The 13,737-nt window shown below is 34.8% G+C and overlaps 1 protein-coding gene across 2 annotated transcripts in view; it reads left to right on the forward strand.

Annotated features, from left to right (window-relative positions):
- RIMS1 (regulating synaptic membrane exocytosis 1) overlaps window positions 1-13,737 on the forward strand; it is an 831,266-nt gene that overhangs the window by 538,841 nt on the left and 278,688 nt on the right. The window lies entirely within an intron of this gene.

The following is a 13,737-nucleotide window of genomic DNA, read 5'->3' on the forward strand; positions in this document are numbered from 1 at the left end:
ATCAATTTAACAATGCTAGACAAATCATGATCAGATACTTGTTAAGTTTCCAACCAAAAAGTTGAAGCAGCTGCAACATCAGCCAAAGAAATTGCAGCCCTTAGAAGATGACCTGAATATAAATAGGCTTTCCTTAGATAAGATTCAAGTTTACTATCTAAAGGATCTTTAAAAGAAGTACTATCTTCCGTAGGAATAGTAGTACGTTTAGCAAGAGTAGAGATAGCCCCATCAACCTTGGGGATCTTTTCACAAAACTCTAAAGAAACTGATACAATTTTTTAAACCTTGAAGAAGGAATAAAAGAAGTACCAGGCCTATTCCATTCCTTAGAAATCTTATCAGAAATAGCATCAGGAACTGGAAAAACCTCTGGAATAACCACAGGAGGTTTATAAACAGAATGTAAACGTTTTCTAGTTCTAATATCTAAGAGGACTAGTTTCCTCTATATCCAATGTAATCAACACTTCTTTTAACAAAGAACAAATATACTCCATTTTAAATAAATAAGAAGATTTGTCAGTGTCAATATCTGAGGCAGGATCTTCTGAACCAGAAAGATCCCCATCAGAGAAGGATAATTCAGCATGTTGCTGGTCATTTGAAATTTATCAACTTTATGAGAAGTTTTAAAAGACCTTTTACATTTATTAGAAGGCGGGATGGCAGAAAAAGCCTTCTGAATGGAATCAGAAATAAATTCTTTTAAATGTACAGGTATATCTTGTGCATTAGATATTGAGGGAACAACAACAGGTAATGAACTACTACTGATGGATACATTCTTTACATGTAAAAGTTTATCATGGCAACTAATACAAACCACAGCAGGAGATAAAACCTCCACAAGTTTACAACAAATGCACTTAGCTTTGGTAGAACTGTTATCAGGCAGCAGGGTGCCAACAGTGATTGAGACAGGATCAGATTTAGACATCTTGCAAATGTAAGAGAAAAAAACAATATATAAAGCAAAATTATCAATTTCCTTATATGGCAGTTTCAGGAATGGGAAAAAATGCAAACTGCCTAGTCCTCTGATAGAGAAAAAAGGCAAGAGGCATTTAGGAATGGGGTCTTAAATAGTGAAAATATTTGGCGCCAAGTATGACACACAACAAACAAAAAAATATTTTTTGGCGCCAAAAACGTCTGGAAATGACCTACTTGCGTCACAGATGACGCAACCTTGTGAAGACGATTTTGCGTCAACGAACATAACTTCGCACCAAAAAAATCTTGCACCAAGAATGACGTAATAAACTTTGGCATTTTGCGCCCTTGTGAGCCTAATTCTTCCTGCGAATTTAAAAGACAGTGAATTTGAAAAAGAGACTAATCCCCAGGTAAGAAATAATTTTTCCTAAAAAAAACATTTCCCAGATATGAAACTGACAGCCGGCAAAATGAAATATACTAAAAACCTGAATCATGGCAAATATAAGTACAATACATATATTTTGAAATTTATATAAATACATAAAGTGCCAAACAATAGCTGAGAGTGTCTTAAGTAATGAAAACATACTTACCAACAGACACCTATCCACATATAGCAGATAGCCAAACCAGTACTGAAACGGTTATCAATAGAGGTAATGGAATATGAGAGTATATCATCGATCTGAAAAAAGAGGTAGGAGATGAATCTCTATGACAGATAACAGAGAACCTATGAAATAGATCCCCCGTGAGGAAAACCATTGCATTCAATTGGTGATACTCCCTTCACATCCCTCTGATATTCACTGTACTCTGAGAGGAATCGGGCTTCAAAATGCTGAGAAGCGCATATCAACGTAGAAATCTTAGCACAAACTTACTTCACCACCTCTATAGGAGTCAAAGTTTGTAAAACTGAATTGGGTGTGGTGAGGGGTGTATTTATAGGCATTTTGAGGTTTGGGAAACTTTGCCCCTCCTGGTAGGATTGTATATCCCATACGTCACTAGCTCATGGACTCTTGCAATTACATGAAAGACATTAAGTTTTCTGCCTTGATTTTAATAAAATTTAAGTGATTTCAGTTTCCTTTGTTTAAATGCTTTATGCAGAGAATGCCTGTGCCACTAGTGTTACTAGTTACCATATTTATTTTCTCTGCAGGTGATCATTTGATTTGTATTTATGTAAATAATTTATATAGGAAAAATACATTAAAGCTATAGGGCTAGATTACAAGTGGTGCTCTAAATTTATTGTGCAGACGATATAGCAATATCGCGGCCACGTTAATTTGCATGTGTATTACAAGTTGAAGGTAAATGCGTTCGCTTGCGCACAATCAGATTTAAAGCGCATCAGGTTAGTGCAGCTGAAGACCTCGTAAAGGGTTAGAGCTAAAAAAAGTTGTTCCAGACAACATAAGGTATTTGGTATATAGCCATGTATTGACTGCATAGTGCTGTAATATATATATATATATATATATATATATATATATATATATATGTGTGTGTGTGTGTGTCTACATAATAATTCTATAATAATATTTAATAATGTGTTTTTCTGTGTATTTGTGTATTTACTGTAAATATTTAACATTCCAATGCGGTCAATTGAGCATAATCGGATTTAACACGCATCAGGTGAAGACCTCGTGTAAAGGGTTAGGGCTAAAATAAGTTGCACCAGACAACATAAGGTATTTGGTATATGGCCATGTATTGACTGCAAAGGGCTATATTATCTATCTATCATCTATATATCTATCTATCTGTCTCTATATGTGTGTGTGTATATATATATATATATATATATATATATTCAGGCGTACCTTGGAGATATTGCTGTTTGGTTCCAGACCACTACAATAATGTGAAAATAACAATACAGTGAGTGTAACTATTTTTTTGGATTTCCAGTGCATACAACATTTTATAAATATACTATACTGTAGTCAATTTAGTGTGCAATAGCATTATGTCTAATAAACATTCTACATATATTAATTAAATCAATGTAAATATTTGCATAGGAAATTAGCACATCTAGGCAAGTATCCCCGCTTGCTTTTCCCCAGAAATTTTTAATATACAATGTTACAATGTTTTCGGGGGAAAAGCAAGCGGGGATACTTGCCTAGGTGTGCTAATTTCCTATGCAAATATTTACATTGATTTAATTTTGAGACATGGAGGATTTTAATTTCAGTTTTTTATCTCCCCTCATAATTTTAATGAATTTTTATATTAATTAAAAAATACTTTATTGCAAAAAATGCAAAACATCATCTGAGCCTTCAGTAAATCATACTTGAGGTGTTTAAATATAGATGACATATAATATATCCAATTTTCCAGATGCTCTGTATCTGATGCTCCTCTCTGTGAGTCCCTTCACTGGCTCCCCATTCACAGAAGAAATTCTCACCCTTTCCAATGCTGCCCCCCATGACAAATATACTGTAGACACAAAGGAGATGCGCTGACTCAAAAGAACGTGTTGCTGGAACAAATAATTTATTGTACAAACCAACCATCAGTGGCAAAATAACATTGTCACAGTAAAGAACTGATATGTTCAAAATTCTATGCGTATATATTAGATAAATGCAAAGATTGTCCGCTGTTAAGGAGTGTCAGATCATAATGCCAAAACTACAATAAACATTAATACATAAATTACTCTGTTGTAATATGTAAGAGAAATATGCAAACAATAAAGTAAATATGTACACAGCTTTTGCAAGGTAATCTCTGTTTTACACAGGCAAGAGTCATTATATTTGTTTAGCATGTCAGGGCTCATAGTTGCAGCGCAACAGTATAACAACCAGAAATGTCAATAGTTTTTTAGGGCTAAAATCAAAACATGCTAAACAAATAAGTCTAAATAGATGAATATTAGTAAAATCAAGAAAAAAGGATTGAAAGAATAAAAATTACAAAATAACAAAAAATACACAAAAGATACAAAAAATACCCCTACTATTATTAAGCACATTGATCAGTTAAAAATAGTGTTGCTAAATTACCCTAAGCAATATATATGTATCAATGGTAAGAGGGAAAAATTGTCAAAGGATAAGTGTCACTGATCTGTGTTATAATATGGAAGGGGAATAATATGGAAAATATGGGAAAATAAGGGGAAAATATGTGTAATGCACTTAAGGTTGCACACTGTAGGTGTTACGCGGTGTCATGTTAACGCACATGAAGAATTGGTAAAGATAAAGGCGTGTAATGTAAATATGACATATAATATATCCAATTTTCCAGATGCTCTGTATCTGATGCTCCTCTCTGTGAGTCCCTTCACTGGCTCCCCATTCACAGAAGAAATTCTCACCCTTTCCAATGCTGCCCCCAATGACTTGTCCTCAACAAATATACTCCAGACTTCTCTTGTGTGGCACCAACCCACTATAGTGCACTTCCTCTTGCTGTCCAACTTTCTTCTAATCTGTCCTCCTTTAAACGTTCTCTGAAGACTTTTGTTCAAGGAAGCCTTCCACCCAATGAATTCCGCTTACCTAATAATTGCCTTCATCTAACTCTGTATTAACATCATTCTCACCCTTGCAGTCCCCACCTCCTGTTTCTCACCCTCCTACCCTTCTAGATTGTAAATTCCCATAGGAATAGAGTTCAAAAATCCTCCTGTATTTGTTTGAAAAATGTCCTGTCTCTTAAAAATATTGTATCATCGTATTGTATCATTATATTTTTATCTTTTGTACCATGGACAGGGCTGAGAAATTTGTTTGGTGCGTTATAAATAAAGTATAATAATAATTTATATATATATATATATATATATACAGGGAGTGCAGAATTATTAGGCAAGTTGTATTTTTGAGGATTAATTTTATTATTGAACAACAACCATGTTCTCAATGAACCCAGAAAACTCATTAATATCAAAGCTGAATATTTTTGGAAGTAGTTTTTAGTTTGTTTTTAGTTTTAGCTATTTTAGGGGGATATCTGTGTGTGCAGGTGACTATTACTGTGCATAATTATTAGGCAACTTAACAAAAAACAAATATATACCCATTTCAATTATTTATTTTTACCAGTGAAACCAATATAACATCTCAACATTCACAAATATACATTTCTGACATTCAAAAACAAAACAAAAACAAATCAGTGACCAATATAGCCACATTTCTTTGCAAGGACACTCAAAAGCCTGCCATCCATGTATTCTGTCAGTGTTTTGATCTGTTCACCATCAACATTGCATGCAGCAGCAACCACAGCCTCCCAGACACTGTTCAGAGAGGTGTACTGTTTTCCCTCCTTGTAAATCTCACATTTGATGATGGACCATAGGTTCTCAATGGGGTTCAGATCAGGTGAACATGGAGGCCATGTCATTAGATTTTCTTCTTTTATACCCTTTCTTGCCAGCCACACTGTGGAGTACTTGGACGTGTGTGATGGAGCATTGTCCTGCATGAAAATCATGTTTTTCTTGAAGGATGCAGACTTCTTCCTGTACCCCTGCTTGAAGAAGGTGTCTTCCAGAAACTGGCAGTAGGACTGGGAGTTGAGCTTGACTCCATCCTCAACCCGAAAAGGCCCCACAAGCTCATCTTTGATGATACCAGCCCAAACCAGTACTCCACCTCCACCTTGCTGGCGTCTGAGTCGGACTGGAGCTCTCTGCCCTTTACCAATCCAGCCACAGGCTCATCCATCTGGCCCATCAAGACTCACTCTCATTTCATCAGTCCATAAAACCTTAGAAAAATCAGTCTTGAGATATTTCTTGGCCCAGTCTTGACGTTTCAGCTTGTGTGTCTTGTTCAGTGGTGGTCGTCTTTCAGCCTTTCTTACCTTGGCCATGTCTCTGAGTATTGCACACCTTGTGCTTTTGGGCACTCCAGTGATGTTGCAGCTCTGAAATATGGCCAAACTGGTGGCAAGTGGCATCTTGGCAGCTGCACGCTTGACTTTTCTCAGTTCATGGGCAGTTATTTTGCGCCTTGGTTTTTCCACACGCTTCTTACGACCCTGTTGACTATTTTGAATGAAACGCTTGATTGTTCGATGATCACGCTTCAGAAGCTTTGCAATTTTAAGAGTGCTGCATCCCTCTGCAAGATATCTCACTATTTTTGACTTTTCTGAGCCTGTCAAGTCCTTCTTTTGACCCATTTTGCCAAAGGAAAGGAAGTTGCCTAATAATTATGCACACCTGATATAGGGTGTTGATGTCATTAGACCACACCCCTTCTCATTACAGAGATGCACATCACCTAATATGCTTAATTGGTAGTAGGCTTTCGAGCCTATACAGCTTGGAGTAAGACAACATGCATAAAGAGGATGATGTGGTCAAAATACTCATTTGCCTAATAATTCTGCACTCCCTGTATATATATTTATATATATATATATATATTCTGTTGATTTTTTTAAACATTTAAGTACCGCTATAATAATTATTTACATTAATTATTTATATGTTTAATATTTTATATTTAATAAATACATAACGCACCTTAATATAACTCATTTCGGTTTAGCGCACATGAATAAAAACCCAACAGGGTACACTAAGGAGCCTATTTAGCAAAGCGTCAACTGAAAATACGCTGGAATTCAGCATCATAATTGTCGCGAGATTGATCCGCCTTAGTTATCAAAGTGTCAACATCAGCAAATGTTGAAATTTGTGACTTAAAATACGATCCCACGAACTCAATCCCACACAGATCAATGCGAGTTGAAAACCATGAGTATTCGTGTGGAAATGTATTCATTCGCCCTCCTAATCTACACTATTTGAAGTAAAGTTATCAAAAATACTACAGTTACGCTCGCGTCTTTTCCGACTCAGCGTACCTAGTTTTCAATCCGCCACCCTTGAGGTCGCGGATGCCATAGAACTCAATGGGAGTCGGAAAACACAGAAAACTTTTATATATATATATATATATATATATATATATATATATATATATACATACTAAAATATGTATGTACAATATTAAAAAGAATTAGAATAATTCACTCTCCACTTTGCACCAAATATGTTGCTTCTTGCTATATTCGCAATTAGTCCTGCTCAGAAAAAGAATACATTTACACTATATAAAATAATGTGCTAAAGAAAAATGTGCTTGTTCGTGGATAGTAATGAAATTATATAAATAAAGTTGGGAAAAACCCGAATAGCTGCGACATCGATGAATGTTAGTTAACACCAATCCGATGCTCTTCGCACCATACTTGATGCGCGTGTTTTTGACGGCTTTTTTTATAAAAAAGGAGATCGCATACAGATCCGCGACCACAATGTTTGGCGATGTTTGTCGAGCGTATTGACGACCGCGAATGCAACATAGTTGACGCTTTGATAAATAGGCCCCTAGATCTTCATGTGCGCTTACCTGACATGAGTTGTAATTAAGGTGTGTTATGTATTTATTAAATATAAAATATTTAAAAATATTAATAATTAATGTAAATAATTATTATAGATGTATTAAAATATTCCAAAAAATCAATAGATTTATATTACAGTAACAATAATTAGTAAAAATTATTATTTTTTCCCAATATTTTACATAATGTGCCTTTAAGTTAACAAATTCTTAATGTGCGCTAACCTGACACCTTATTAGACCTACAGTGCACAACCTGAAATTTGAAACACATATTTTACATTTCATTGTTCTTCACATTGAAAAAAATATTTTTACTTTAAAATATATATATATATATATATATATATATATATATATATATATATATATATATATATATATCTGATGTCAATGTTAAATATATATCTATACATACATATGATATGTATATGAATATATACAGGTATATATAGGAATATCTATTTAAAATAAAAAGAACATTTTACTGTATGTGAAGAATATTGGAATGTGAAATGTTAACTCCTGCCGGGTTAGCATTTAGTTTTTTTCTTCTGCGCTATTCATTGAAGACCATGGGGAGAATAAGTTAGTGCGGTCGCGGTATCCAAAGCCATAAAGATAGCATGTGTTGGGTTTTGCTCGCACTCAAAAGTTATACTTTCAACTTGTAATATAGGTGCCAACCAGCACATGCAAAATCTTTACATCTGGTGGTGTTATCGACCGAGCAGAAGCGCTGAATAGCGCAACATTTGTAATCAAGCCCATGGAAAAATAGTGACTAAGTCATTTTAGTAATGTTATTGTGTGGCATTTTAATTGGTAAGACAAAATCCATGTTGCCCACATTGAACCTACACTGGTAAGAGCTGTTTCCAACTTAATTGTCCTTTCCATGCTCTCTAGTTTCACAGGTAATTATGCTATTCTATACACCTGATTCTCAGAACAGTGTAAAGAATAACATAGGGGCTGGTGAAAGCAGGTGAGGCTGAAGAGACCTCATAGACCTCATATTCTGTTAGGAAATTTTATTTCTTTAAGGGACAGTCTACTTGAAAATGTTTGTTTGGAAAAAAAAATAGATAATCCCTTTATTAACCATTCCCCAGTTTTGCATAACCAGCACTGTTATATTAATATACTTTTACCTCTATGATTACCTTGTATCTAAGCCTTGCAGACTGCCTCTTGTCTCCCTGCTTTTTACAATCTTGCATTTTAGCCAATTAGTGCTGGTTCCTGCATTACCATTATTCTCCACATGAGTGAGCACATTGTTATCTATATGGCACACAAGAACTAGCACTGTCTTGCTGTAGTGCAAGACTGTAAAAAGCTATAAAAAAAAGCAGGGGCTTAAACAGACAAACTTATATTATAAAGTATATTAATATAATAATGTTAGAAAACAGCAACAAATCCAGCGAGCCTCATTGGAAAAACAGTGGTAAATTTTATTGCTTAAAAACAGGATAAAATGCACTAAAAAAATGGGGGGGAAAAATATATATATATGAGAAAGAGTATGCCATTACTCAACAGCAACCAGTCGGTCTTACGCGTTTCGGCTGGTAGATAGCCTTATTCATAGACCATACAGATTATCCGGTTTACACCCTTAAATAGGCTGGTTAATTAAATGCTAAGGGTGTACAGCTGTTGAATAATGCATACCTTGTTTCAACAGCAATGGCATAGACATTCAGACAATTTGTATTGATACTATTGCTTTACACTCTGTTTATAAGGTATACACATGTGTGACTATATAGATGAGTAATAAATAAGTGAATCATATACATAAAGGAAAGTCACCCTTGGCTATAGATTAATTCCATAACTCATGTAATACTAATGTGATCTGTACTATTATTATCTCGTCAATAGGAGTCAGATCCAGCATAAAGAATGAGTTTTATTAATATAATAATGTTGGTTAAGCAAAGCTGGGGAATGGGTAATAAAGGAATTATCTATCTTTTTAAACAATAAAACACATAAATTAAGGAGACTGTCCCTTTAAGTCAGATGTAAGACAATGGATGATGGTTAAATATGTACGGGGACATCTTTGTGCATCTTAATTCACATCTTTGTGCATCTTAATTAATTAAAATGTAATGTTAAAAAATGTGAGAAGTTTTGATTTTATTTTTTTAATATAGTTTACAGCTGTCGAGGAATTATCTAGGACCTTTATCTGAGCACTCCTCTCTCTGTTATGATTCCATGAACCTTTAATCCAGCAGTAACAATTGTAACATAGAAATGTATATTTTCACTCCAGATAAGAACCAGAAAGCCCATTGAATCTATCTCTACACATTTCTTTCTGAAGTGTAAGCTCCAATCATTATTAAGATAGCCTTATGCATGTCGCAGCCATTCTTGTGTTCCCTCATTAAAACTTGCCTTACAACTTAAAATAATGACCTCTTGTTCTTGTATAAGGTTTTAGTCAAAATAATGTGATCCTCAGCTTTGTTAAATGATTTATATTATTTGCAAGCTACGTCATATGATGTGAAGTTTTTTTGTGGCAATTTGTGTTTGTATGTGGTCAGTCTTTTTTGCACGTATAACTAAACAGCGTTCTCTTTTTTTCTTTTTTTATGTTATCTTGACGAGTTCCTTGACCCTCATTTAAAGAAAATATATAATTATTTTAATCAAATGATGTAATGTGAGTTTTTTTTTTTTTAATGGTGTTTCAGCAGTAAACATTCATTGTGTTTTCATATAAGAGATACTGTTATTAATTTTAGCAAAAGAAAAAAAATGAAAGAATTCTAATCCTAATCTACATTAACCAGTTTTCATTGAAATTATTGTCATGCAAATATTCTGATTTGCTTGATCTGCCGTTCAAATAATTAAAGGGATAAGAAAGTCAAAATTAAACTTGCATGATTCAGGTAGAGCATGTTATTTTAAGACACTTTTGAATTCACTTCTATTTTCAAATGTGCTTCATTCTCTTAGTATCCCTTGTTGAAAAAGAATACGTACATATCATACACTAGTGGGAGCTAATGCTAATTGGTGCCTGCACACTTTGTCTCTTGTGATTGGCTAACTAGATGTGTTCAGCTAGCTGACAGGAGTGCAATTCTGTCCCTTCAGCAATGGATAACAAGAGAATGAAGCAAATTTGATAATAGAAGGAAATTGCAAATGTGTTTAAAATTGTATGTTCTATCTGAATCATAAAAGAAAATTGTGTGGTTTACTATCTCTTTAATGGAAATTGAAAGTAATTTTTTTTTATGTTCAATGTACTTTTTATCACCACTTACAAAGTCAGTAAACGTGTAGATGAAGCTGATTTCTTTTTTGTTATTTTTTTTTAACATTTTATTTTACTTCCAGAAGAAAGGTTTTTAAATATTCAATGCAAATGTATTACACAATTACACACACACACACACACATATATATATTGACAGATCTTTATCCACCTCATGATAATAATTATCATGCAAGTATACTCTTCCTTGGTTTTATTGATGCTTACACTATTGCATGCTTGTGCCCACACTTTTGAGCAAAAACTATGACAATATGAGGTTTAGAGAAGTTGAAAGTTATATCACTTTCTATGAAGTATAACTATTCACACATTCAAGATGTAAAGATATAAAATATGTATCATCCTAATCATCCTAATGGTTCTTTAGTGATTTTACACACAAACCAGAATTACTTTCTGTTTTATGTTCACAGCCCAGGTATAAAAGTAGTTATGCAAAAACTCTGTATTAGTTGTAATAGCTTATTTCTGTCAGATATGTCCATTATCTTTCAATAAAGAAACATGCTACTTGGACCGCTTTACTCAAGATATACTGTAATTGAAGGCACGTCCCACTCTCCAAAATGTTTCAGTCTTCAATAAACATATACACACACATGTACAAGCGCACACAGGCAGACACACAATAAAACACACACACATGTACAAGCACACACAGGCAGACACACAATAGCACACACACACATGTACAAGCACACACAGGCAGACACACAATAACTTACAGACAGACACACATGTGCAAGCACACACAGGCAGGCACACAATAACACACACACATGTACAAGCACACACATGCAGACACACAATAACTCACAGACATATACACATGTGCAAGCACACACAGGCAGACACACAATAACACACACACACACACATGTACAAGCACACAAAGGCAGATAGACACAATAACACACACATATACAAGCACACACACATGTAAAAGCACACACAGGCAGACACACACAATAACACACAGACACACACACACATGTACAAGCACACACAGGCAAACAGACACAATAACACACACATATACAAGCACACACAGGCAGACACACACAATAACACAAACACATGTACAAGCACACACAGGCAGACACAATAACACACACATGTATAAGCACACAAAGGCAGATAGACACAATAACACACACACACATATACAAGCACACACAGGCAGACACACACAATAACACACACACATGTAAAAGCACACACAGGCAGACAGACACAATAACACACACACACACACACATACAAGCACACACATGCAGACAGACACAATAACACACACACACGTACAAGCACACACAAGCAGACACACAATAACACACACACATGCAGACATACACAGTAACACACACACACACACATGTACAAGCACACACACACACAGACACACCCACACATTTACAATCAAACACAGGTAGACACTCAATAACACTCACACAGGCAGACACACACAATAACACAAAGACACACAATGAGGGTGCAAGAATGCTTTAGACATGGTCATAGCAAACAATTAATGCAACTAGCAATCCAACCTAATATGTATCTTTAGTAAATGTACTGATAGGACTAGCACTAATGTCTTAGGCCTCACACACCCAACAAGTTTTCATGTTCTCATTTACAATTATCCTTGCAAACATTCATATATTTTGTTGAAAGGCTTGTTGGGTAAGTATGTCTATAGGTTATTTAAATCATATTGCCCTAAACTGAGAATTAAAGTACATGGCCTAAAGTTTTCTTGAAAAAAATAAGATTTAAAGTAATACTAACTGGTTATGTTATCAAGCATTGTTACTTGAGTAATTACAACTGCTAATACAATATACTTCATGGGCACTGAACTACATCAAAGAGCTGCAATGAAGCTTCTTTAAAATTTTTGCATCTAAAAAAGTGGTTGTTTTAATTAATATTGAAACTAGTGAGAAATGCATGTGTATGCGCAACTAATACTCAAGGCTTAGAAAAGCAGCATTCTATTACTGTAGATTTTAATTTTGCTGATGTTATTTTTTAATGTAATCCTATAAACAATGTTTACATTTCAAAATATCATAATACATATTATTACACTCATTTCACTCTTTTTTGGATTGATTTGATTGCTTTGGCTCATATTAATCAATAAGCTACTTATCACTGAAAAAAAGATTGTGTTCTAAACCCTATTCATTATCCAATTGTAAACCCTTAACGCTTAAATACATAACTTTTTATAATTGTAATTTAACACTTTAAAAAGAAGCACTAGTCAGGTCGACAATTAGACCTCAAATAAACAGGACCAGATTGGCCTACCAGGATACACAAAGATTTCCCGGTGGGCTGCTGCAGCTGGGGCTGGAAAGCTACAATTTAAAGGGTTGATTAATGTATGCAATTGGGTTGTAGGGTTGCTATGTAACGTACATTTAACATTGTTATGTAATGCAAAGTAATATAATTTAATTTTGAAAAAAATATTGGGCAAGGAATGTCCCAGTATCCCCTTTGAGAAAAATGTGGCATGTGCATTCTACCGACTCAACGAAAAATAGGGCTGGTCTTCATATTTTTCCAGGGCTGCTTTTTATTCCCAGTCTGGCCCTGTCAAAATTCAAACACTGGGTAATATGTATATAAATATTACTAATATAATCACATATGTGGCAAATTGTTCAGATGATAAATACACTTAAAAAATACTATAAACACAAAGCATAATAAAACATATATGTGCACTGAGAAAGGACAAGGGTTACTATCGAGCCCAGAGAAACGTATACTGCTCTACAAGTCTGGACGGACACCAACTGCTCAACAGGGCACATTACAGAGACCCATCCCTTCCTTTGGTGTCATTACATATTCGTTTGAGGTGAATAAAAGGTCCTGAGGGAAGGGGGAGGCAATACACACCCATGCGAGCAGTAGACATACAATGTCTGCTGCCTGTATGCCATAAGGCCAGGTGGTCAGGTTCTCAAGTCAAGAACCTCGTCTGCACTAGCTTTGGTACATGGGGCCCTTAGTGGGATTTTTCTCCATGCCCAGAAGGGTTTGGCCATCAGACCC

The sequence above is a fragment of the Bombina bombina genome, chromosome 4 (assembly GCF_027579735.1).
Source record: "Bombina bombina isolate aBomBom1 chromosome 4, aBomBom1.pri, whole genome shotgun sequence".
Lineage (NCBI taxonomy): Eukaryota > Metazoa > Chordata > Amphibia > Anura > Bombinatoridae > Bombina > Bombina bombina.